The sequence below is a fragment of the Lepisma saccharinum genome, chromosome 23 (genome assembly GCF_977018435.1).
Source record: "Lepisma saccharinum chromosome 23, izLepSacc3.1, whole genome shotgun sequence".
In the NCBI taxonomy this organism is placed as follows: domain Eukaryota; kingdom Metazoa; phylum Arthropoda; class Insecta; order Zygentoma; family Lepismatidae; genus Lepisma; species Lepisma saccharinum.
Window position 1 is genome coordinate 56042328 of NC_139251.1, and position 27358 is coordinate 56069685.

At 38.0% G+C, this 27358-nt stretch overlaps 1 long non-coding RNA gene across 2 annotated transcripts in view; it reads left to right on the top strand.

Moving 5' to 3' along the window:
- The window catches only part of LOC146005386 (uncharacterized), a 75090-nt gene extending 48593 nt beyond the window's left edge, over positions 1-26497 (top strand). Inside the window, exons 1-2 of one of the 2 annotated variants that reach the window (XR_014444014.1) lie at positions 14765-14831; positions 24712-26497. This is a non-coding gene — a long non-coding RNA (uncharacterized LOC146005386). Of the gene's footprint in view, positions 1-14764; positions 14832-24711 lie in introns of those variants that run through there. The other variant, XR_014444015.1, reaches the window with a different exon arrangement.
- The last annotated feature ends 861 nt before the right edge of the window (positions 26498-27358 follow it).

The following is a 27358-nucleotide window of genomic DNA, read 5'->3' on the forward strand; positions in this document are numbered from 1 at the left end:
ACGAAAAGTGCTGAGGAAAAGGCTTTCGTCTAAAGGGTGTCTTAAAGAGTTCTGTTTCCACAGCAATAGATGAATAACTTGATGAACAAGACTTGGAGGGTGATAACCTAAAATTCTCAAGGAATGGCCTATGTAAAAAAAAAATTAAAGAAAAATGTCTGGTGACAAAATACGTTCGGTGTAAAATAGGGTTATAATTTTTTACATCAAGTTCACATTTACTAACTAACCGCTTATGCTATGGTCCATGGATACTAATCAGTACATTGACATATACATTCTGGCTTATTGGTTACAGATTTCTAAAGTATTAATAACAGTGGCGGTGATTGGGTGACGAAACTGAGCGGTAGGGGGTGCGAATAATATTTTACTCTCCCTCGGTAGACAAGGCTTAGCATTAACATGTCAGCGTACTGGGTAAATGTGGTAAAAAGTAGGGGGGAGGGGCAACTGCCCTCTTGTCACCCCTAATCGCCACAACTTATTCCTAATGAGGATAATATATATCAATTAATTAGCATGTCACAAACCCAATCAACAAGAGAAAAGAGTTTTCGTAATGCGAAGATAGATGTCAGCACAATACAGATAATGATATAATAAATAGTTTTAGAACAATTAATTATTAAACGGAGAAAAAAATGTAAATTAAAAAGTGGTAAATGGATCTTGTTAACGCACAAAAATAACTAACAAAAAAAAGTAGAAGAATAATCATTACTTTTGTAACTATTTTGCGTAGCCTATAGCTAATAAATCAGATAAATGTTAGGAGTTCAACAAAAGAAAAAACTGAAATCAACAGAAATACAGTTGCACGTCATCGTTCCCTGGCAAAAAAGGAAATTTTTACTATTACACCAGAGGCGAGCAAATTCCAGAGTTCAATCAACACTACGCTGGAGTATTCAGTCTGAGTAACAGAGGGTTTGGTCAGGCGAGATTGAGAGTTGCTGAAAGTCGCTGAGACGTTGCGGAGTTGTCAAGACGTCCTGGAGAATTGATTTCTAGAATATAGCGGTAGTGCAGCATGTGAACTGTTTATATATCTATATATTTAAAAGGTATAAAAAAGACAAACTTTATTAATAATAATATACATTCAATACATTCGGAGGTATGAGCTCTTGTCCAGGTACTTTAAAATAAACCCTGAGCGTCTTTTCAGAGAACGTTTACGGATTCCTTTTTTCCCTTTATTGTATAATCAGAACTGTTCTGGTGAAGCCAGAACAGATTTGGTTAACAAAATGTATATTAATAGTACTAATAATAATGATAATAATAAAACAAATAAAAAGTAAAAATGATAAGTTAAGAGTATATGGGGATGTAGAGACACTGTAGGTGTTAGAAATTGCGAATATAAAATAAATCACTGCATTGATTAGTGGTTAGGTATTATGTAAATGAGAAATTCGAGAAAAAAATAATATATAAAAATAATAATATGATAATAAGAGAATGGAGTGAAATAAATACAAGTGAAAAAGAAAGAGCAAGAAATATGAGCTTAAATACGGATATTAAAGAGAAGAAGGAGAAGAGGAATAGTTAATGTAGTAAATAGAAAAGAAGAAGAAAACAAGGGGGTAGGTTGAGGAAGGATGCTGGAATCCAGCAATTGGAAGAAGTACTGGGAGGGGCATCAGTACTAATGAGAACTCCTGGGAGTCTCAGGATGAAATCCAGGTATACGTCAGGAATTATGGGTATGAAGAGTGAAATGAAGGTTATAGAAGTAGCAAGGAAGAAAGGTGGTACAGAAGATAGTTTTCTTCATCTCTCAGTTGCCTCCTTTTTGTCGGTTGAAGTGGAGTGGTGTTATTTTCCGGTAGCATTTCCTGGGGATGAGGTTCCCTCCTGTGTTTGTTCCTGTGGCGTCTGTGCGGATGGCGGCTGGAGATGTCTGAGTCTGGTGCTTCTTCTTACTGGGATCGGCTGTTCAACTGGATGCGGGGGTTGATAGTGACGAAGTTGATGGAGATTTGCTTTGTATGCAGAGAGTTCGGCATTAGATACCAAGTCTGCGAGGGCGTTCAGTTTGTCGAAATGAGCGGAACGGATTAATTGGTATGTGTTAAAATTTGGAAGGGAATCGCTGATATTAGTTATGCGGTCATCCGTGTACGGACATTGGTAAAGTTTATGTTCGGGAGCGTCAGGGGTGTCTGGACAAGTGGGGAAGAACCAGTGATGTGCGTCTACGCGTAAACAACGATAGTCTACATTCTACACGTAGACTATGTTATACACGTAGATTACGCAATCTATGTATACAACATGGCGAAAGGTGATAACTTAGCAAAGAGCGCCGTGGAATTAAAAGAAAATTATACTGCGTATCAGTTGCTGATGTGTGAAGAGAACTTTTCATACTCTTTCTTTCAAATTCGAACAATTTCTCACCTAGGAAGAAACCTAATATAGGAAATATTCTATATTAAAACCAATACGTTGCTGACCAAGGCAGTTTATTAAGATAAAACACTTAACACGTAACGTTTCGACCCTGTATCAGGGTCTTCCTCAGACGAAGAACTAAACTAAAATAAAAAATAAAAAAAATAATTTTTTTTTTTTTTTTTTTTTTTTTTTTTTTTTTTTTTTTTTTTTTTTTTAGTTCTTCGTCTGAGGAAGACCCTGATACAGGGTCGAAACGTTACGTGTTAAGTGTTTTATCTTAATAAACTGCCTTGGTCAGCAACGTATTGGTTTTAATATGGAAAAAACAAGGCTTAATTATATTGAAATATTCTAGTGCTTTATGGGTAAAAGACCACTTTTGCCTCACGACTGCCATCTGTTGTTGTTTTTTGCAAACTATTTATCTTCTTCCATAGTTGATGATAGAAAAGAAGAGAAATTTTGTTGTAAATAGGGTTCTTTTCATTTCGTTAGGAACCAATATAGTTGAAAATGTCACTTTCCTTTCATGAAACCCTTGAAAATTAATTTTAATGCACTTTAGATTGTCTACGTAGTCTATGTAAACTACAACCCAATGTAATCTACGTGTAGATTACGTGTAGATAACGCATGTAGACGTAAACTTATAGTCTACGGCACATCACTGGGAAGAACCCATGCGACCTGAGGTTGAATCTTGCAATGTTTTCACCGCAAGGACCATGCCCTGTTAAAAAATGAATAAGTCCTCGCATGGAGAGGCGCTCCTCGATATTTGGTAGAAAGGTGTAAAGTCTCCTGCCTACTGTTGCGGCATCCCATTCTGCTTGCCAGTCCTGAATGATAAATGTGTGAATGTCCCTGATGGTGGGGGCAAATCTCTCGAGTATCTCTTAAACTTTCTGTTCGTTTCTCGTTTTGAACCAGTACTTCACCACCCTTCAAGTGATGATCTTATCGATAGGCCAAAGGCCAGTGAATAGGACAGAATAATCCTTAAAGTATGTAACGACCGTCATGTTAGGCAGATTTCAGTTGTATATTGGTATTAATCTTATTCGTATACTTTCAAGTTAAGAACTTGGATTAAATTATTTATACTTAATTGTTTTTATAATTCATGTATATATTTACGTTTTATCTTATGTTATAATATTATTCGCGTATTTTTGCAACTTTTATTCAGAATTTATAGGCTAATAATTATCCCAAATAATATATGCAACGTTTTCATTGTTTTTCAAGCTCAAGTTAAATACATCTCTTCTTAATATCGATTTTTGTTCAACAATGTACAAGATTGAAGTAATTTGTCTTCGTTATAAACTAAATCTTTATTGAATCATTTTTATGTGCAAGGGCAAATATGATTTATTTGATAAAATCAGTTTAGTTATTTCTATATAGTTTAATACTGTAATATTATATCAAAGTATTTCTCCCTAGTTTTGAATAAAATATCGTATTCCTATTGGTTGTTTATGTTAGGAGTGGGGGAACCACGCTTCGTGTTCTTGGCGATGTAAAAACTTCCACGTTGGCATTTTTAATTGTTGCCAACCTGAAATTTAGCTTACTATCGCTAATTAACATTGATGTGTTATATAAATTATCAGTTTTTCTTGTGTTATTTTATGTTATGAGTTTGTATTGTAAGTTAGAACAATCTGTTATGCTGCGCCTGGCGCTTGAGGTAGCAGTTGAGGTCTTGCTATTAACTGTGAAGGCGGTGCGCGGACTCTCGTGTTAAATAAATTGCTTATCACTGCCTGCGAGCGTGCATGACCCAACAAATTATAACTTTTAACTTGTGCGAATCAGTATGTACGCGCGCGATTCGTGATTAATGATTTTGGACATTTTAATTAAAAGGTATTTAAATTTTATTTACTGTCACGTGTCGCATTTTCGTGGTTTCCTTCCTGGAGGAAGGGTGGATCGTCTTAATCCCGAACCCTGGGTGAGAACTGGTGCTCCCAACTGACCAGCCGGAGCAAGGAGCGGTGTGTTGCCAATTCGGATCTCCATACCCTGGAGTTACGAGTGGTGGCACGTTGCAAGTATAAATATATAAAGGACAATACATACCGTGCGTTTTTCCGTTGCTTGTGCGCCTGTTGGCGGCCGGCCAGACGGCAACTCCCGTCAAATCGCGTGTGGTATCTTCGCTATGGAAACAGCTAGCTTCGAAATTACTTCAAGTTCTCAGAATTATGGTTACAATTACACTGAAAATAAGCACGTAACTTGTCACAGGGGAAGTCGGAAATGTTGTCCACATTTTTGGTATATTTTTAGGAAATTTCCACTTACACGCAACAGTTCAACTTCTGAAATTGCTTCAGTTTCTCTCCTGATATTCTCCTTCAGATCTTCTAACGTGTAGGAGTGTGTTGCATAGACTTTATATTGTTCTAATGTATACGTTTGCGCCATTATTAAAACTATAGCAAAACCCAATTAACACTTGGAACATTATAAAAACACTTAATAAACACTTTAAAAATACGACTGAAACGAAATCGCGAAGTTACTGAAATGAAAGGGGGTTAAGATATTCGCAAGTTATGCGCAAACCGCAAAGACAAGTGTTTGAGTTGCCGCTCTGGCGCCGCGAGCTGTTAGGAAACTAAAGTGTCCATTTAGCGTGTCTTGTTGCGAAAGCTACGCGAAATTTCCGAAAAACATGCCAGAAATGTGTGGGTGCGCGAGGACAACATTTCCAACATCCCCTGTGATAAGGTACGTGCTTATTTTATTGTAAGTGTAATTCTGAGAACTTGAAGTCATTTCGAAGCTAGCTGTTTCCATAGCGGAGATATCACACGCGATTTGACGGGAGTTTCCGCCAACAGGCGCACGAGCAGCGGAATACGCACTGATTAATGGAAATAACATAACATAGCCTATATATACTACAGAGCTAAAAATTCTCTATATAAATACGTATATAGCGGACAATGTGAAGTGATCTTGTTTCGTTTTCTAAAAATGGCCCAGCCTGAGATATAAATGGTTATAAAAAAAGCCTCTCCGATGGCGCAGTGGTAGCGTCGTCGCCTTGTAATCAAGGGGTCCTGCGTTCGATACCCGGTGGAGGCTCATAGTGGTTCGGATCCCACTTTAAACTGTAGGTCCAGTCCCGATTAGCCTTACTGTGCATAAAGTGGACTTAAAACACCAATTCAATCAATCAATCAAAATGGTTATGAAAGGTTACCCAAGGAAAGGTAGAAATGTGAATAAGAATTCATTACACAGAAATTATTTTTGTAGAATTTATAGATTTCTAAATAGGGAAATAGATATAACTAATGTGAATCTTGAATTTGCCGTTATTTTAGCCGCAAATGTCTACTTTTGTAAATTACAGAAAGGCCGCTAAATGCCGAATGGAGGGGGGGGGGGGCAATGCCCACACCTCGAACTATAAAATATTTTAATATGAACCTGTAAAACCTACGAAAATAACATTGACAGCGTTTCAGTTTTGCAAGAATTTCCATATTGTCGTTACATAAATGAATGGAGACAGACAAGTTGTAGAAGACTGCAATCTGCAATATTTTGTAATTTTAGTTTTACAACCATTGATGCAAGATTACCAGACGTCCAGATTTAGTCGGGGCAGTCCATTCTTTCTTAATACCTGCTCCGACTTTTTCGATTTCATTGGATTCAATTTTTGTTATTTAGCATTGTTTTTCTGCCACTTTTTGGCAAATTTAGACCATGAGGATGAGTGATGATATGATGAAATTGATGAAGGACACTCATAAAGAACACCCATGCTCAGGACAAAAATCGAACCCGGAGCGCGGTGTGCTAACCACTCAGCTAACACTGCGACTTTTTGGCGCAGTATTTTCCCATTTTATTTTTGTTTAACTCAAATTCATACATGTCCTTCATTATAAGAATCATTGATGATATATATTCAGTGGCTATTATTAGGTGCAAAAACTGGGGAAAGTAGGGGGGGGGGGCTAGGCCTTGGTAAACAAGGCTTAGCATTAAGATACCACACTGCAGAAATGAAAGTCTCAGAAAGTGAATGGGAAACTGCCCCCCATGCCCTCTTATCGCCGCCACTGTACGTATCATTTAATGTATAAATATATTGTTTTCTAAACAGAATTATTATGGCTGTTCAATGGTGCTGGTAAGAAAAGTACAGAAAATTTCAAAATATTAATTAGTTGCGGAATTATTATTATTATTAGTTTCCATTAACTACCAGGCGGGCAGACCGATCAAGATAATAAATATCCCACTATTCCAGTAATTGTATTCTTTCAGTTCACGAAATTTTAGCTTTGTATGTGAAGCATTTTTCGAGCTATCAGCAAATATCGAATTGTTCGATTCTTGACATACATTGAGAAATGGACGGACCAATCGGAAAAATTTTCTAGAATAAGGTTGATATTTTATATATCTTGCAGTACAACAAGTTAGATGTATGCAGCTTTATTGAGCTCTGAGATATCGAAGATTAAACACATATCGATTGTTTGAATGACATATATCGATACAATCAGATAAAAGTCCTTTGTATCACGTTCGGTTAGTATTAGGCAAATGTTTCCGTCCATCGAATTATATGTTTCACTGTTAAGTAGTTTCCGAGAAATCGATATGTATCGATTGTGACTAGAACAGACAAATGAAAGGCGCCGATTGAGAGAGTGAATATCGTGGCATTAACAGTAAAATAAGAGAAGAAATTAGTATATTTCTCTATTAAATGTTATTCGACCTGCTTGATATCTAGTTGCCATGAAATTACATTTAATGTAGCTTCCTGTAAGTATTTTTGTATTATTTATGATAAAATATTTATCGTTCATAGTGGTTGGAGAATGTGTTTTTAATTAGTATAACAAAATTATAATTTAGTGACAATATAGACGTTATTAATTTGTTTGGAGATAGCTATTAATGGGAAATTTGTTACAATCTATCAAGTATTTTATTAAAGGTTCATATGAATTTAACTTTAATTCTTAATTATTTGTTTTATTGAGAAACCATAAAAATTAAAATTTTCCCAACCCACCAAATTTCGTAATTAGAAGTCCGGTCTCGGAGATATGGAAGCATTATAAATATATCAACTGTTAACTTTCAACTCTTTCTCCCAGACAGACGGAAGTGTCAATCAAAATAATTTATGTCGCGTTAACATTAATCAAACGTTAGGAGTTTTTGTTTACAGGGGTCTTTGAGAGTCCAAGATCCACATGCATATGTGATTACAGGTCTTATTATACTTTGATAGAGTCTCAATTTAGCTGATTTTGATATTAATTTGCTTTTGAATAGAGCTAAATTAGCGAAAAGTGCTTGATTGCCGAAAGTAATTAATTCTCTTTAATACCTTTTTCAGTTGTGTTCAATTATCTTGTGATCTAATTTATTTAGTGTTCTCTATTTGATGTAGCCACAGAAGTATTTACTGGATCACAAGTATTATGTTTTAAGTTATATACAAGGGATGAAATTAATTGTTGGTCTATAGAGCAGGTATTACCACAGATAAACGTATTATATCTAGATTTTGAAGGACCTTATTGGATCTTCTGATGCCACGCTTGAGTTGAAACACGGATATCTGGGGTTGAAATTTAGCAGCGCCATCTATTGATCTCCTGTAAAACGTTTTGGTCTAGAGGTGAAGCAAAACGGGGCCAGTGGCGTCTCTAAGCGGTGACTGGAAGAACTTTCTTGCTTACAGTAAATCAGAGCGAAGATGGTTTGCTACCCGAGTTCAATATCTGGTTGCAATACGTTTATCTGTTGTATTACCCATCACCATATTTTGCTGCGATTTTCGTAGCAAAACTTGAAAAAAAGCTAAAAAGTTGCTAGGTTTTGTATAAATTAATTGGACATCTTTTAATAGATTGAAAATTTCAGGTTTTTATATGCTCTAGTGTAGGCTATGGTAGTGAATTATGGAGTTCTGCAGTTAAATGTCATACAGAAAAAATAGAATCAGTTCAGAAATTATTTATCAGATTATTATGTATGAAAACTCAAAATTGTTATGGAGCATTTAAATGTGAGGGGTGGTTGAAATCACTTAAATTTTAAAAATTATACTCAAGAAGAATCAAAAATAAGTGTATTACTTCATAATATGCTCTCATTACAGATCAATAGCGACTATTTCATGAAAGCTATTGCATACAAGCAAGGTGAATTGATTCAAATCAAAATTTAAATAAATAATTTATAGAATAATGTACATAAGGTTTTTGTATACATCAGAATCACATTTCTTGAAAGTACATTAATCTTGTAATCATGAAATTGTGTTTATTAAGCTCTAGGAAAGGAAAATAAAAGAAACAAAATATATGTACTAATGGTGTGAAGCTCATACGAAAGGACATGCAGTATGTAAACTGCAAACACACTTATTTCTCTTGATTTAAAATTCAATAATTTTTATGGGAAAAGAAACATACATTTTCTGTAGAATAATATACAAAATACTAATCATGTTAAACCCTAAATAGTGTTATTATCATTAAACTCTAAATATATATGGAAGCTGATATTTTGCAAAACTATCACAAGAAAATTAACAAAATTCAGTTACAATGACTACAAAATAATATTTTAAGTTACAATTATATAGTACATCCAGAATGTTTTATTTTCACTGAAAGAAAAGTTACTGAAATTTATTATAGTTTTATTAACACTCGCAACAAACATTTCCATAGTAGGTTCATATATACAGTATCAGAACAGAAAAAAATTACATTTACATGTAATTTTTATTTGCTTTAATCAAATTATTCAAATATTTTACCTAGCCGTTTACTAGGAAAAGCCTTTCTATAAAAGAGATATATCTTTATGTATGGTGCCCAAAACAGTACAAGCAATTTCAAGCGTGTTTCTTTAAAAAAAATCGATGTAAATTAAAAAAAATCATCATCCACCCTGGATGCAAGGTTCCCAAATATAACACTAGACAAAATTCCATAATCTCAGTGAATAGGAGCAATGGTGGTGCACTCATTTGAATGACGATGTGTTATGATTAGGGCTTGGAAGTTGATGACCTGTAAAATGTCATGAATGAATGACCTTAAAATTCTTTAACACCTAAATGACCTAATTTTTTAAAAAATAAACTAAAAATAATTTTCTCTGAAAATGAAAGCTTGATTTTTCATAAACGACAAGAGAGTAGTTGAATAATTCGATAAAACCCGTAGTCGCTTGTTATAAACTACTGAAGCAAATGAATAAAAGCAATCATGTGCTAATGTTTATTTCTTTATGTTTACCTCAAGATTACATAAAATACACTGCAAGGTTTTTCTGTGTAAGTCATTCATCTTCTTTGAGAGTGACCTTCCACGATACACTAGTCGGCCAGTATCTGAAAATACGGCTGTGTTTGGTGTATATCAGATTAAATATTTTCTTAAATATTGTGACTAATGTTACTTTAAAACCACATATTAACGCGATAATAGAGACCACCAAGGAAACCTCAATGTAGACTTCACCAAAGTATTTTAAGTTTGCTGCAGGAAAAATAAATTTACCACAATAAATTATTTACTGCATTGCCAAACATTTCAGTTGAAATAATATTGTGCTTTCCCATTGACCGGATTTTCGATTAATGGGGAACTTGCTAAGAGTGCCATGCCAGGAAATTTAAATATGTAAGTTATGCAGCAAATGCATATAGCTACAATTCACAAAACAAGAAGGGAGGAGAAAAATAAACCTCAAAAATGAATAAAAGTGCAATAAAACTGCAAAAAGTACTTAAAATGACTTGAAAGCCAAAAAAGGCCAAAAATGAAAGAAAAAAGTTATGTTTTCTGTTTCTAACTTATGGGAAACGGACTGACATCAGGTTTAGCTTTGTTTTCAAGATTCAGAAAAGAAGACGATTTGTTATCAACTTTCGAGCCCTATTAATGATTTTAATCATTAAATTAAAATTGTAGTAACTGGACGTTGTAGTGTGGTGAATCTGGCTATTGATCTGTTCAGTATTATTAATTTATTAGCGGTATAGTAGAGGATCTTTTCGAAGACCATAACAAATGTAAATACCATGTGTGCCGGTTAATAATTCTTAATTTCGTCGCTGGATGGCGCTGAAGCAAGGGTTGGTGCACAGTCTCAACTGTTACGTCAGTGTGTTGCCAGGACAGTACCTGTCAAAACGCTGTGGATGTGCAACCGAGTGCGAGTGATCGTGATATTGGGTTTGTGTGGTAAACATGTTGACCTTCAAACCAAATAAGGAACATGTGCGGCACGTCCTGCTTTTCTTGTTCAATCAAAAGAAAAACGCGAGTGTAAGCCATCGTATCCTTGTGGAAACGTACGGTGACAATGTCCTAACGCAGGACGCGTGTGTGCGTTGGTTTCGACGATTCAAAAGTGGTGATTTCGACTTGAAAGACAAAGATCGCCCGGGCCAACCGAAATAATTCCAAAACGCAGAATTGCAAGCACTGTTGGACGAAAAGGATACGCAAACGCAACGACAACTAGCAGAGAAGTTAAATGTTGGTCGCCAAACCATATCTGATCGTCTTCATGCCATGCGAAAGATCCAGATTGGGCGACAAGACATGGAAAAGTGATTTTGCAGCACGACAACGCCTCATCACACACAGCGAAAAGGCATCAGAGCCACCATTTCTGCACTTGACTGGGAATTCTTGCCCCACCCGCCATACGCACCAGACTTAGCCACTTCGGACTACCACTTGTTTTCATCGATGTCTCGCTCACCTTCCCAGCAACACTTCAACAATTACGAAGATGTCGATCAATGGCTTGCTGACTGGATCACCTCAAAATGTGAACGATTTTTCTGGTAGGGCATCCACAATTTGACGGACAGATGGGCAAAATGTATAGCTAGCGATGGCGCATACTTTGAATAAAGCATTTGTTACCTTTCTCCCCAGATGCACTTGTTTTCTTTCGGATCAATTAAGAATTATTAACCGGCACACCTGGTATCTTACTCTCGCAATACTATTCTGCATGTTGCATATTTAATCCCTGTACTTACTTTTGTGAGTTCTATGTGACTTATTTAGTGCTGTATAGGTTGTATACCTACTGTGCTCAGTACTTAAAATAAATTATTATTATTATTATTATTATCATCATCATCTTTCTCAGCAAAGTAATGTAAATCCAAAGACAAATATATCGGAAAATATGCACGGAGTTCAGAGAGAAAGATACTTTTTATGAAGTGTGAAATCGGGTGGGGAGGCAAATTTTAGGGTGGGTGGTTGCCCATTCGCGCCCACTCTCACTGTGCCTGATAAGGTCTCTTGAGATCTCTCACTTGTTCTCTCAATGTCGCTCTGAAATTGATTAATAAAGTGATCATAAGACAATAAGAAAGAATCGTTGCTAATTTGATCCGAATGAGAACTTGATTCACTACGGTTGCATTGAATACTTCTTAGATTTCACTAGGGGAGGCAATTGTTTGCAAATACACCTACATGTCGGGAGAATATTTGTAACCATCAGTAGTCGTAATGAAAGGGTTGAGTCATGTCAAGTGTCAACCAACCCCTAAGCTCTAATGAATGATGCAAAGACAAGGCAAAACTTGTTGGCACGCATTGGACATATCTTCCATCAACAACCCCCCAACAACTGATTGAGACAAATTGAATTGTCCCGGGCGCCACAAAAGCTTCAATTCGAAACCGCTACTGGAGCGTATTGCGCAAGACTTAAACAATGTCTCAATCCGGAATTAAACCCTTTGGAGACAAAAGACAGTCAGCGTGTTGGGATTTTTAAATATTTAAAGCGCCGCAGCACGCATTTCCATTCATTTGTCACCTCTCTGTCCCCCAGTGCATTGTGGTCCATCAGGCAAAATAATGGTCATCGTTCATGGAATGCTGGCTGGCATACAAAAGCACTAGTTTTGCGTTTTTGAGTTCGTTTTTATTAAAAACCTAACCCTTTCTCGCCCCAAAAGAGAGTTTGGAAAGCTGCTTTACTCCTACAACCTTGGACGTCAATCATTTGAGGTCGGAACCAATCTTAGCTTCACCCTCTTTGCTGCCAGCGTGGGAAAACGTACCCAGTACGCTTTCCCATTGCTTTGTATTTGCAATATTCCACAGAGCCGGTGAAATTACAGTCGCGGATGGAGGGGAGGCACTTGACACGAATTAGTCAAAAGCCTCTGAAAGGGGGAGGGGGTGGATCAACCTCGCCCACAATGCATGTTACACATCCCCCAGGAAGAGTACACCCAGCTGGCGCACCCTCATGTGAGAACGTAGCTCCAAGGCTGTTTCCCACGCGCGGGGCACGCGCCATAACAAAGGTTGCCAACCTTATACAAGAAATGTCACTACTGTGCCACTGAAGAACCCGGCTCAGGGGGGCGGGGGTTAAATATATTTTTTAGGCTGAATTCAAATATGCAGCCATAGCTTTCCTGTGACGAAGCTTTTCAACTTTTATATGTCGCAACACGGGTATTCCCGTTTCCTCGGGTTGTCAACATGAAATCACATTACGCTACGACACCAGTGGTCCCGGGTTCGAATCCCGGCCTGGGCATGGCTTTGTGGATGTCCCTTCATAATTTTTTTCCGGGGGTTTACCCCATTTTTAATTTTTTAAAAATTTTAATTCATAAATTTAATCATATCATCTTCGCGATTAGCTAAAGGTGGCAGAAAGGCAAGTAAGCCATATCAATGGCAATCAAACATAAATCATTTGATTTATGACCTGACCATCCATTTAATCTGTTTATCATTCATTCTCATCGCCGCGATTAACCCGCGAGGTAGAAAACCGACGTGAAATAGCCAAAATAGAAATATAAAATGGACAGTTTCAATCGGACTTGTCCGTGTAAGTATTGTTATTTCTGATATCTTTGAAGAGGTTATATTTAGGTGGTGAAATTCCAAATTTAACCTTATGCCTAATTCCGTTAGGAATGAACTCAATCTAGTTGTGTATTTTATGAAAATAAATATATTTTTGAATATTAATTGTTAAAGAAGTCCATTTCCTCTAAGGTACCTTAAGAAATCAAGTAATTCTGTGTCTAAGCCAAACATCCTTGTGTTGCTCGGTTAGATAAATATGTATTTTAATATACATATTGTTATTTTGTGACCCGAACAAGGATTTATTAACCAACAATACAAAGCTAAAATATTAGAATAAAGAAAATATTAAAAAGTCTTAATTTTACGTTCCATTACATTTCACAACATAATTTAGTAATCATTGTTTGGAAGTAACAAACTACGTCTAACTCAGATACAAGTAACTAGTTACTTTTTTAATCCTAATTGCATGTAGTTACTTTTGAAAGAAACTAGCGTAACAGTAAGATAATTGTCTAGCCATTGTATTTCGTAGATTGCTGCATTCATTTGGAACGTGGTTGTTGAGCCAGAAAGAAGATATTGTGGAAAATATCCAGCACAAAAGTAACTGTAAAATAAATTTACAGATATTTTTCATGAACCAGTAACTGGAACTGAGTTACTCTTGCAACAAGTAACTGTTGCTGTTACTCAGTCACTTTAAATAGTAACTTTCCGAACACTGGCAGTAACAATTAAAAATTATAATTTCATCAACATTATAATGTGTTGACGGAAACATAGGTACTGTTATACAACAGACGTCCGAAACAAGATATATTGATTAAATTAGGCACACACAGGAGATGTACTATGAAGATTTTCAGCGACAAATGCAGGCTCGACCAGGACTCGAACCCGGGTTTCACACAGGTAAAACAGCGCCAGCGAAAAGTCAGGCGAAGTCAGGCCGGCTCAGTGGTAGAGCAATGGCACGGATTGCCAGACTTCCGGGTTCGAGTCCTGGTCGAGCCTGCATTTTTCGCTGAAAATCTACATAAGATATATTGAGTCCGAATCTTCAAATCTATCTGTCTCTCCACATTCATTCACATACTTAATGTTGTTATTTTATTGCGAAATTTACATATTTTGACAAGGCCAATTTGAGTTTGAGTGGCTATGGCCCACTGTGCCTCCATTGACGTAGTCATCTCTTACCGCAGTAACAGAACATTTTCCAACATATTAGGAAAGAGATTTAAAAATCCCCAAGAGCAGTGATATACATAGTGAGTTGGCAACGCTGTCCGCAACCACCTGCACTGATTAACATGGCGGCCACGCGCAGGCGCAGGCGAGCTTTTAAATATAGAGGCGGCACGCGCCAGGCACACGACACACAATTTCGTCTGCCGACCAGAGAGCGGTGCGTTCCTTCCCAGCGCCTGCGCCCTACGCATACACGCACACGTGCGTTCAGTTTCCGAGATGGCACCGGCCTCCCACATCCAGAAGATGTTCTGCAGGACGAGCAAGAAAATCGTTGGGGTAAGTGATTGGAAATTTCACTTAATTTAGTAATGCGGTCTCGGCCTTTGCTTATCGATTTTTTCCTCTTCTTGCGTCAAGTTCTCTTTTTTTAGACTCCGATCAGCTGTTTGCTCTGACAGACGTAACCAGTGACCCTTTTCAATGAATAAGCCGCAGTGACGTGTTACGAATATTATTGTCGGTTTGTAATCATGGACGTCCGCAGGATTTTATCCAGGGAGGGGCAAGGAAGGCACATTTTCCCCAAAAATAGTGTTCTTTCCTAAAAACAAATTGCTTAAATTTGAATTTATGGTGTTCATGCATTAATTAACGCATATTATTGTGGCTGAAATGAAATTCTATGTGTGAAATACATAATTTTTGATTGACTTACATTTTCCAGGGGGGGCACGGCCCCCCCTTGGCCCCCTTCCGGACGCCAATGTTTGTAATATCCAATACAATACGATAGTTGTAACAGGATTTTTCTCCTGGAGCAGTGGCGGCGAGGGGGGGGGCAATTGCCCCCCAACTTTACGCCACTTTTGCCCATTGCACTATGTTAAACATTATATACAAAGGAAAATATATCTACTGCCTTTGCCCCCCAAGTTTTGGCACCTGCCCCCCCCCCCCTGGTTTTGGAACACAATCGACGCCACTGCCTGGAGGGATTGGTTTTGTATACTTTGATAGCGCACAGTTGCTTTCGGTTGCTTATTTGGGCCTGTGGGGCCTCAGCCCACCCAATAATTTGTTGGATTTCGATTATTATTATTGTATTTATTATTGTAATATATTTGCTTATTAAAATCATTAACTAACATTTTAAAATAGTTCAGGGGCCTCCACGGTGGCGTAGTGGGCATATTTGGTAATCCAGTACTGGGTATTAAAACTACGAACAATCACAGATTCGATACAACGAGAAATATCTTATTCATAGCTCATTTGTAGCGGCTTGGCTTCTAAATACGCGCACATTTAACTAGAATTTATAACCGCATAAAAACAAAATGTTGTAGTTTTATCGCACACAAAATTTTGTTTTTAACATCTACTTTTCTCACATCAATATAATGCAATTTTTTTTTGAGGCCACTGGCGTACCCAGGTTGTTTTTTTTCGGGGAGGACTGGAATTGTATAGGTGGAAAGTACATAAATGCCTTTTAAGAGGAGGAATATACTGTATGATATTTCGTATTATTAGAACTGTGTCATTTTAAGAGAGGGGGTGTAAGGGGTGATTTTCCACGTAGTACACCCAACTGTCAACCTCACTTCCACATTAGTACACCCTGGACTGCGTTTTGCAGACGAACGAGGCTCTGGCGACTGGCACTCTGGCCAGTATAATTTTGTGTGTCTTGTCCTGTTCTTTTGTCCTTGTGTGTGCTGAGTGCCCCTTTACAGCCTCAGCTTTTAACGAAAGTCAGAACATTTTAAGCTTTTAAGATTTTTACTTATGCAACGTTAGAGTTGTTCTTTCTAAAGATAAGGGGCTGGACCCCGTATAATGTGACGGGTGCAAAATAGCCTAAGTGCTGACGCACCCAAAATTTTAAAATCAAATCAACTCAATTTTAAGAGAGGTGTGCATGTACCACTCTGGTTTTTCCCTACTACATCGCTGATTTTATTTGAAAATTTTGATTTTTTTCAAAATTTCGGAGAGGGCTGTAGCCCCATCAGCAGGGCCGGATTAACGTGGGTGCTATTGATGCTGCAGCATTAGGCCCATTCCTAAAATAGGCCCAGATGAAAACAGACGAGAATTTTCCGAAAGCTGAACGGTTTTCTTTTGCAATATTAGTCTGAAAATAAATCTTAGAATGAAATTTGGAGCCCCAAATTCGGACGCCTAGACACAACGTTACTTATTATACACTTACTATTATCCTTTGCGCTATGACGTAACTATAACGTCGTTGTGTTTATTTTTCACCGAAGATATCAAGTTAATGCTATCAATTTTACGTTAAACACTATACTTAGTAATTTAGCTGCGTTTTTTTTTGCAATATCTTGACGATTGTTGCCACTTTATTATTGTTCTCTGCCACTGTTGGCTAATCGCGACGATGAGGATGAGTGAACAGGACAATTGATGAAGATCGAAATTCGACCACTCAACAAGCTCGACCCCCACCGTAAAGCAACATGATACAGGGTGTCTTTTTAATGGCGCACCACAGAAACGTGTACAGGACATCAAAACAAACAACTTTTCTCAGTAACATTTTTCTCGTTCGTGCGTCGTTTACAAGCTACAGTCGTTAAAAAAACAATAACAACAAAAAGTTTTGCCGCCTGAATGCTGGCAACCCAACACAACATTTGCTCGCATCTGTGACGTCACTTCCTGTCCTGAAGCGGTGCGTGCCAGGCTTGCCAGGAACATATATATATATGCTATGAAAATTACATGGCCGAAACCAGCACATTATGCACCGTGAAACAAAGCGAGGAAACTGGAAGTAAACCAACTATACAAGAACGGTGGTAAAACATCGTATTCAAAACGAAGTTGTATATCGGATTTTGGCTTTTAGACTGTCATTTATTGTGATCTTCACGTTTCTGTGGTCCGTGGGCGCCATTAAAAATGACACCTTGTATAGTTAAGATGTAATTAAATGTTTCCTTAATGGTTAAGAATGGGTATTTTAATTGTATAAAGTATCGTCTAAGTTCAATAACATTAGACATTTACTTTGAATCTTTTTCTGAAATTTCAATAAAACGGAATCTCTTGGGAAACAGTAAGATGACAGTAGGTTGGTGGAGAGGTACCACATCAACATGCCAGAATGTTGATAATGTCTCGTTGTGTCAAATGGCGTACGCTGGGGGAGTTGATGAGCTGCAGCCACTCCATAAGTTTTGAGAAAATATTGAGAACTCGTGAAAAACCAAAGTGATGAATAGACGTTGGATTTTAGGATTTTAAACTTTTTTTTTCTTTACGGGTATGCAACAAATAATAAGTTATGTCGTTAAAAAACGCAACAACTGATTAAGTTTTATAGTGCCTATAAAAACTATTTTGCTAAGTGATATCTGGGCTAACTGGTGGCCAGGGAATAGCCACGAACTTGCTCAACTGTCTCGCTGCAGACGCGTGGAGTTCCTCCTCCTGGCTTCTTCAACACCCTCCCCGTTTGCAGGAAACTTCTGTAACATGTCCTAATTCTCTTGTCCGTTGGCGGCTTTTTCTTAAAGACACGCCGAAACTTACGCTGTGCCGTAACAATTGATTATGATTCCGCAAACCTTACCACAGCGTGTGCTTTCTCTTGAGAAGACGCCATTTTCACAAAAGCGACGACAGCGCTGCAAAGCATGACGCGCGCGAACTAAAACAAAAACCGCACAAATTTGAGCGGATTGTCCTAACTTTTTTTTTCTGATTGTTAACATTGCGTCGAAACCCCGGAGATTTCATTGCGCATTCCGCCCCTTCCCCAAGGATCCACCTTTCCCATTCCAGCTCCCTCTGAAATAAAATCCTGCGTACGTCAGTGGTTGTGCCTGTAACCTGTTCTCTCTAATGAAATATTGTTTCAACAGTTAAAAACGCATCGAAAAACCTTAGATATCTTAGGCCACATTTTAAGCCTTGATTTTAGAAAAGGGATCATTGAAATTGGAGTATTGGTGTCAGAGTTATAATAATTTCTTCACAAGTCAACATCCGCCATCTTGGATTGGCCGCCATTTCTATCAGCTAACACTTCCACAAGGCAAAGGGGGGTGTTAAAAATTGGTCCCCTAGGCTACCTTTTGTTTTGGACCCCATTATTGTTATTATTAGGCTATTAACAGTTTTATTATTATGGTACTTCACTTCCACCAATTGCATGCTCTGTATTAATAACACCTGATCTAAGAAGTTATTTAAACACTAGAAACTCCTCCTTGGTTATTCCATTATTAGGGTCAAATATTAATGTTTATTTTAGTGAACTACAGATACCTCTGTTTATAGTATTTGAATACTAATTTGCAAGACATACCTATGAATAAATTACACATTAGTTGGTATAACAAAGGAAATAATGCAAATTGAAATCATATAGATAAAAATATTAACAGCACCATTATTCTAATTTTCCCAGGGTAAATATACAATTACCCTAAGCAACACATAACTCAATTTAAATTGATATGACGTAATACAAGGTGGCGCAAAAGTTCACCTGATTTTCTTAGCCTATAGCTTGGGTTTTAAACTAAACAAAGTAGTTTTTTTTTGTGTTAAACTTTTATTGATACTTGGAAGTTTTATGTCCTTAATTTTTAAAGATAACATGCAATAAATGACCACCATTCGAACTGATGCAAATTCAGGCTTTTTTTATGGCGTTGGTGGTGTTGGAAAGAATCTGCGGGGAAATGTTTTCAATTTCATGCTGGATATTGCCCTTTAGTTGCTGTAACGTGTCTGGCTTATTCACATAAACCAATGACTACAAATATTCCCAAAGGAAAAAATCTGGAGCGGACAAATCGGGGGACCTGGCCGGCCATGGCAAATCATCAAAACGGGATATTACTCTGTCCGGAAAAGTGTCATTCAAAAGATCTAATGTCTCGCGGGCTGTATGTGGGGTATACTTATTCATTTTCGCACACAATAAATTTCGTGAGTATCTTCCATTTAACTGACAAAACACTACTGACAGAAACAACAAGATGTCAGAATAAAGGTCATTTCAAATAGGATGATGACTTTTGCGCCACCTGTTATTATATCCATACATACTTGTATACATGAACAATTGGTTTCTACAATTATTTATGTATTTTGAGAATTTGGGGGGGGGGCTGTATATGTAATATATATACTATCCGGGTGCTTCAAGAGTAGTTACTAGAGTCCCTCAATGAGAGTAAAAAAAAACACTTTTCTTTTTTGAAATCATAAAAAGGATGATTCACCTTACTAGTACAATGAAAGTACCCTCACTAAGGAGCGTGTTCTCGTTGAATTATGTAGTGTGGAATGTTTCCCTGTTTCTGTACTGGTTATTTAATGCCCTTTTTCTATATTTGATTTAATTGATTCTTTAATTTTTGTCATTAACGCCGCTTTTCTGCCACATTCTGGCTAAACGCGACGATGAATGATGTTATGATGAAATTGATGAACCTATTCCCAAGCTGGGGTTCGAACCCCGGAGCCCCTGGTGTTGCAGCGCGCTGCGCTAACCACTCCGTCATGCAGTTCGGCCCCTTTTGTACCTCTTAACGATTAATCCAAGTATATACAAGATCCTACCCTATACCACCGACAAACTTTGACAGCATTCCATGTATCTTTGTTTCAACGCTGCGAGAGGGCCTCCGCGATGACGTAATAACGTATTTGTCTTCTAATCAATGGGTTCCGGGCTCTATCCCCGGTGCAGGCACATAGTTGTTTGGATCCGAGTTTAAACTGTAGGTCCAGGCCTGATTAGCCTATCTGTACAGAAAGTGAAAATGAAGAAAACTTGGCGCTACAGGACTTCTTATGAAGTTTAGATTCAACTATTCATCTCATATTTACGGTAGCCATTTAATCTTTGATTTGTTATTTTAAGTCCACTTGATGCACAGGAAGGCTAATAGGGACTGGACCTGCAGTTTAAAGTTGTATCTGAACCACTGTGCCATGTACCTCCACCGGGTATTGAACCATGGAAGCCTTGACTACAAGGCGACGACGTTACCACTACGCCATCGGGGAGGCCTGTACTTACTCTTCCGATGTTGAATATGAATAACATATTATGACATAAATGACGTCGATCGGTACATCTGCATATGTATTAATAACCAAGGAATCCAAGTCAATATTCGATATTTTCACTTCGATATCTCTGAGAGAACTAAATGTACAAATAATGCAATTTTGGGAACATAATATTCATGCTTTACTAATATTCTTGGTTGGCCCGTACACAGGGTTATCAAAATGATTGTCGCGGTTTCAATATTTTTTTCTGAACATTTTATGAAACATCTATATATATATAAATGTTGTATGTATGTATGTTTGTTACGGCATAACTCTCGAACGCCTGGAGCAAATTCAACCAAACTTGGTACACATATCACTTGCAATCTGGAAAGAAATAGTACTGTGGCGGGTAAGACGCCTCTCACCCCTAGGGATGGGGGGTGGGAAGGGGGTGACATGTAAAAATAATCGAAATCGACCGATATTAGTGTGGAATCCATAGGTTTAGGGATCGCTAAGATGAATAGTGACACTCACAATGCCGTTCAACTCCAAGTTCATCACCTATTGGCAGGGGGGGGGGATGAGAGGAGGTGAAAAATAAAATGTCAAAAATGACCTTCATTAGTGTCGAATCCATAGTTTTCGGAGTCGCTAAGCTAATTGGTGACATTCACGATGACATTTGAGAGAGAGAGAGAGAGAGAGAGAGAGAGAGAGGGAGAGAGAGAGAGAGAGAGAGAGAGAGAGAGAGAGAGAGAATAAATACCCGGGCAACGCCTGGTAATCAGCTAGTATGTATATATAGCCTAACAGCATTTCGTCTTTTACATACTAACGAGGCCCTGGCGTCTGGACTCGAGACCAGTATAACAGTTGGGCTGAAAAGTTCATAGGCTGACTCATAGATAACGTTACTAGAATTAAATCCATGTGATTTTTACTTAGTACTAACCTTCAAAAGATACGTGTATAAATTTCACAGCTGCCGGATAATTAGTTCGTGAGATATAGCATTGTGAGTGAAGCAGCTTTTGTTATTGTGAAAAAATGGATAAAAAAGAATTTCGTGTGTTAATAAAGCATTGCTTTTTGGCGAAAAAAAATACTGTTGAAGCCAAGGCTTGGCTTGATAAACATTATTCGGACTCTGCACCAGGAAAATCAACCGTTGAGAAGTGGTTTGCTAAATTTAAACGAGGCGAAATGAGCATCGAAGACGATGCACGCAGTGGACGCCCCAAAGAGGCTGTTACCGACGAAAACATCAAAAAAGTCCACAAAATAATTTTAAATGATCGTAAAGTGAAGTTGATCGAGATAGCTGAGACTTTAAAAATATCAAAGGAACGTGTTGGACATATTGTGCATGAATATTTGAACATGCGAAAGCTGTGTGCAAAATGGGTGCCGCGCGTGCTCACAATCGATCAAAAGCAACAACGTTTTGATGATTCGGAGCAATGTTTAGCGATATTCAACCGTAATAAGCACGAATTTTTCCGTCGATATATTACAATGGATGAAACATGGCTCCATAAATACACTCCAGAGTCCAATCGACAGTCAGCCGAGTGGACTGCACGTGATGAACCGAATCCAAAGCGTGGAAAGACGCAACAGTCGGCTGGCAAGGTTATGGCATCAGTATTCTGGGATGCGCATGGTATTATATTCATCGATTACCTCAAAAAGGGCCAGACCATCAACAGCGATTATTACATAGCGTTGTTGGAGCGTTTAAAGGATGAAATCACGAAAAAACGGCCCCATTTGAAGAAGAAAAAAGTGCTGTTTCATCAAGACAATGCACCGTGTCACAAATCAATGAAAACGATGGCAAAATTATATGAATTAGACTACGAATTGCTTCCCCATCCACCATATTCTCCATATCTGGCCCCCAGTGACTTTTTCCTGTTTGCAGACCTTAAAAGAATGCTCGCTGGAAAGAAATTTAGCACTGATGAAGAGGTAATCGCCGAAACTGAGGCCTATTTTGAGGCTAAAGAGAAATCGTACTATAAAAATGGCATCGAAAAATTGTATGACCGTTATAATCGTTGTATCGCCCTCAAAGGCAACTATATTGAATAATAAAATCGAATTTTGTCAAAAAAATATTTTTTACTATGTTAGCCAACGAACTTTTCAGCCCAACTGTTAATTCTCCGTTGGACTTGTGTTATGTGATTGTGCCTTCATCTTTTTACCATTCACCTCATCTTCGCGATTAGGCAAAAGTTGCATAAAAGTGAAGTAAAATAAACTAAATGAAATCAAACCACCATGCGTGGCTGAGCATAAATCTAACTTGTTTTCCCTTTCTATGTAGTAAGGACTTAGTCTTCTTTCAAACTTTGTCATTACATGCTTTCAAGGTACGTGAGAAACATGTTCAAGTTATGCAGAAAAGGACATTTCTTCTCTGCGCGTGAAAATTCCACACATTAAGCGAAACGTGGGTTCGCGTGACGATGGAATTAGCGAGACTACATTTCCGTCTGTCAGTGGACGATTCAGCGGGTTCCACCTGCGTCAAAGGAACTCGCACGGAATCAGAAGAGTGCGTGTTGCTGTCTGTTTGCCTCATGGCCCCTCCGTTGCGAAAGGACGGATTTTTACACCGATATTACCTATAAAAGGAGCCTCACGATGGCGTAGTGGTAACGTCGCCGCCTTGTAATCAAGGGGTCCCGCGATCGATACCCGGTGCAAGCACATGGTGGTTCGGATCCCACTTTAGACTGTATGTCCAGTCCCGATTAGCCTTTATGTGCATAAACTGGTGTTGAAACAAAAGTTCAAAATTAAGTTTCAAGTACCTAGAACGGAGAACGAAGGATCTTGTCTAGTTTTACAATTTCGCGATAGAGACGACACCTTGAAAGAAAAAAAAGATCAGATGGAGACCATTCCAGACTTGTTTAGACGGATACGAGAACGAGAAAGACTTGTGGAAAACGAGACTCATAAAATTACCCTTCTTTGCAAGGCTGCGTTTATGTGCGACCAAAGAAGATGGAAGAAACAAGGCACCTCGGTTATCGAATATCCCATGCATCGAAGCGTGTCATATGTACACTCACCGCCAGCGCCAATAAAAGTGGGAGACCTAGATCCTGAAATACTCGCTTCCTTGCAATGCGTTATGTGTGTTGTCTTGCAGGAAAGCGAGTATTTAAGGATCTAGGTCTCCCATTTTTATTGGCGGTGAGTGTTCAATCCTGCCACCTCTGGTCAAGCGTTAACCGTGTGACTGTCTCATAGCGACAGCCATAGAAACTAGGAGCATTAACCTACTCATGTATTCATCTAATAGCAGAAGTAAACGCTTGAATAGATTAGGCAGGTTAAGTTTAGTGCTGTTAGCGTGTTTTGCACAGCAGACATTAAATATTTGACGTCATAACAGTCACTGCTGACAGTGTAAAGTTGAAGCCCTGATTCGAACGCCAGTTCGGTATCTTTGACACACCTCGAGAAGAAGCCGACCGGACGCCTATCTGGTTTCGAGCCAGCACTTGTTTTTCTGAGAATCATTGTTGTCACTCTTAACTGTAGTGTTTAGACATCCAACACGAACTGCGGCGACTTTAAACTCCCCAGGTCTCCACATTGTTTGAAAAAACAAAAAAACAACGCAACACAACCGAACAAAGATAACCGGAACCTCACGTTATGAAATCTTTAAAGAAACTGAATTGGCAACATCGCATTTACTCCACGTGGACTTGACAACTGCTGTCGATTCCTAAAACGGACGCTATTGGCGGGAAAGGTTTGAGGGGACTTGACATATGGTTGTTTGAGGGATGTGATCTTTAGGAACTTTCTTTGAAGTAAAGTAGCGTTCGAATCAGGACTTCAACTATATGCTAAGTTGCTAAGGCAGTCGCTAGCTGCTCGTCCGGAGAGCGCACAAACTAGTCGATTTCCACACTACCTGCTGAAACCGTTGTAGCAGAGCAAAAGTGCGGACGAAATCGGATCCATATGATTGCATTCTGAACAAGCCATGGATATTTCTCTGTCTTTTTTATCATTCATCTTTTCTATTAACCAAGGCAGGTAGAAAAATGATATCAACTAACTAACAATGCATGTATACAATGTATGCACGCGCGCATAATGTTACTTTCCTAACGCCTCTTCTCTTCTTCCACAGGCTTTGAAGAAAGTGATGAACAGGAGACAGACATATCACGTGACTCCGTCCAGAGTTTCAGCACACGAGCCACAGAGGGCGACACTGCAGGACAGAAGGCTGGGACGCGAAGAGGACAACAAAAGCGTAACCACTTTGGTGACGTGGGTGGACGAAGAGACCGCCGACAACTTGTTTAATGAGGCTGTGGAGAGGAAAATGGCCGCCATAAATTAGAACTTAACAGGGCCTCATGTGTTTCAATGAACTTGAAGAAGAAAAAGTACATTTCCGTCTCAATTTTTGCTCAAGACTAAAAAATATATAGAAAAAGTGTTTAATTTAGTCTCATTAAGTGAATTTCAAGTATACTTATATGCCTGTTAGTCTTTACAATTAAGAATTTCTTAGATAAACGTGCAGACAATCAATTGTTTACCATACAACAATGCAGCGCTTCTTTTACGCCTAGAAAGACAGCACACTTGTATAAGAGCAGCTGTGAAATAGCGAACTGCATGTTGTATGTTAGTTTTACATAATGAAACAACAATGGAAAACTTAGAAAGACAATTTGAAAAAAATAAAATGTACTTTATGCAGTTACGATTTAAGTCTGGACAGTGGTGTAGGAACATTTCTGATTTGAGGAATACAAGCATACACACAAACACAAATACAAACATATATAAAATAAGATTTGAGACCGAGGTGGGAGCTTATTTACTGGAGGATACACAATCTCAATTAATATATCTCTAAATACCACACAGGCTAATAGATTATTTATTCATTTCGTATCGCCAGCTTTACTCATTCTAAAGTTTCTAACTAACTCTCTAGCCTTCTTAAACCCGAAGGTTTATGGCTGCAGCAACACATGCCTTCCATCTGTCCCTATCCTGGGCAAGATCAATCCAATTTTTTCCATCCTTACCGATTTCCTTTAGGTCCATCTCAACGTTATCCCTTCATCTTCGTCTTGGTCTTTCTACTCGTCTCTTACCATCAGGTTTCCCAACCTACAGCTCTCTTATCATCAGGTTCCCAAACAAGAATCCTGTAAACTTCATTCTGAAGTTTCATCTTTTTTTTTTTAAAAAAAAAAAAATCACTGCTTGAAGGATTGATGACACTCCTAAAACTTCGAGAGGGTACAGTGGGATGCACAAGTATTGCACCGCAGATTGCCCTTGACTTTTATCATTATGTTTTTAGGGCTGAATGTTTACGTATGAAGGTGCGAGGTCTCTCAGCGGGTTTTTTGGTGCTTTGTTCCAATGATTCAAGCTCTCGTGCGTAAAACAAGGAAAATATACATGGCAGTGGGCAATTTGCTTGGTAATACTTATGCCTTCCACTCTATAGTATACCTCTGAACTCCCTACACCACTGACTACGATAAACACTCATCAGTACATTTAAAATATGAACAATATAAATACTAATGCAGAAACTATAATTATTATATTTTCACCTCTTGCAATTTGAACACAGGAAGGAATTGTTTGTTGAAATTAAAGTTCATAATGGACTCATGACATTTAACACATGGTTCTACAGTACTTCCACAACAATAACTTTGAGTCTAGTCAGAATTCATTATATTTTCAGACTTCTTAGCTGGGTACAATACAAGTGCACAAAATCAATGGCAACTTGGCTCGTCCCCTACTATATGAATTTAAATGTATCTCACTGTACGATAATTGTAAAAGAAAACATTTATTTTGTATGTATATTTTGTCTCTGTACCTGATATTACTCCTCACTAAACACTTTTGTAAATATAATTTTAAGATGTAAATATTTATATGCACTGTACATATTAAAGATGATGATAATATATGCATTGGATATACAAAAATAATCTTGGGTAGTTATTTAAAGTTCAATGTAATATTTTCTTACAGAAGGTACTATTTTATGAATACGTTTAATTCAACTATACAGAGTGGGCTGTACTTCAGAAGAAAGTTGAGGAAGTTACTAGTTACTTTAGTTCAAATGGTAACTCGTTACAATTACTTTACTTTGATACAAAGGCGTTATGTTGTCATGCAGTGGATGTTTCTTGAAACATGCATGCGTTATTTCTTAAGTTTCATGTGGTTTCATGCTACACGTCATTCAGTCGATGAAAGAAAGGAATTACTTCTAACTCAGTTCAAGAACTGTGAAAGTAATCCAGAAGTTACTTCTTTCGACTAACAGTTACTGTAACGACTAACGAGTGTCTTCTTGAATTTAGTAACTAACTCGGTCAAAGAACTAGTAACGACATTTAGTGTTAATTTCCTTCCAGCTCTTTCCTTTACATTTCCTGATTGATGGACTTTTTTTCCTCCATATATATTTTTTGCAGTATCTTGAATCAAATGTTCCTATCTGAAAATGGACTAGTTGACGTTTTTTAACATTATAAGATAATGGAATTTGTGTACGTCACGAATATGTATGCAGATGCGCGGGACTTTGAATTTTCCACTGTGCGAGGGTGGTGCAGTTGAAAGTTGTCTTCAACTCTCCCACTGGGGGTCAGTTTTCTGGATCACTTCTAATGATGCTGCACTATGAATCTCAGGTGTATCTCTTAGAGTCTCAGGAGAGATTCATTCTTATGGAGGTAAGAAGAAGATTAACGTGGAAGGATATTTGCTTATGCTGG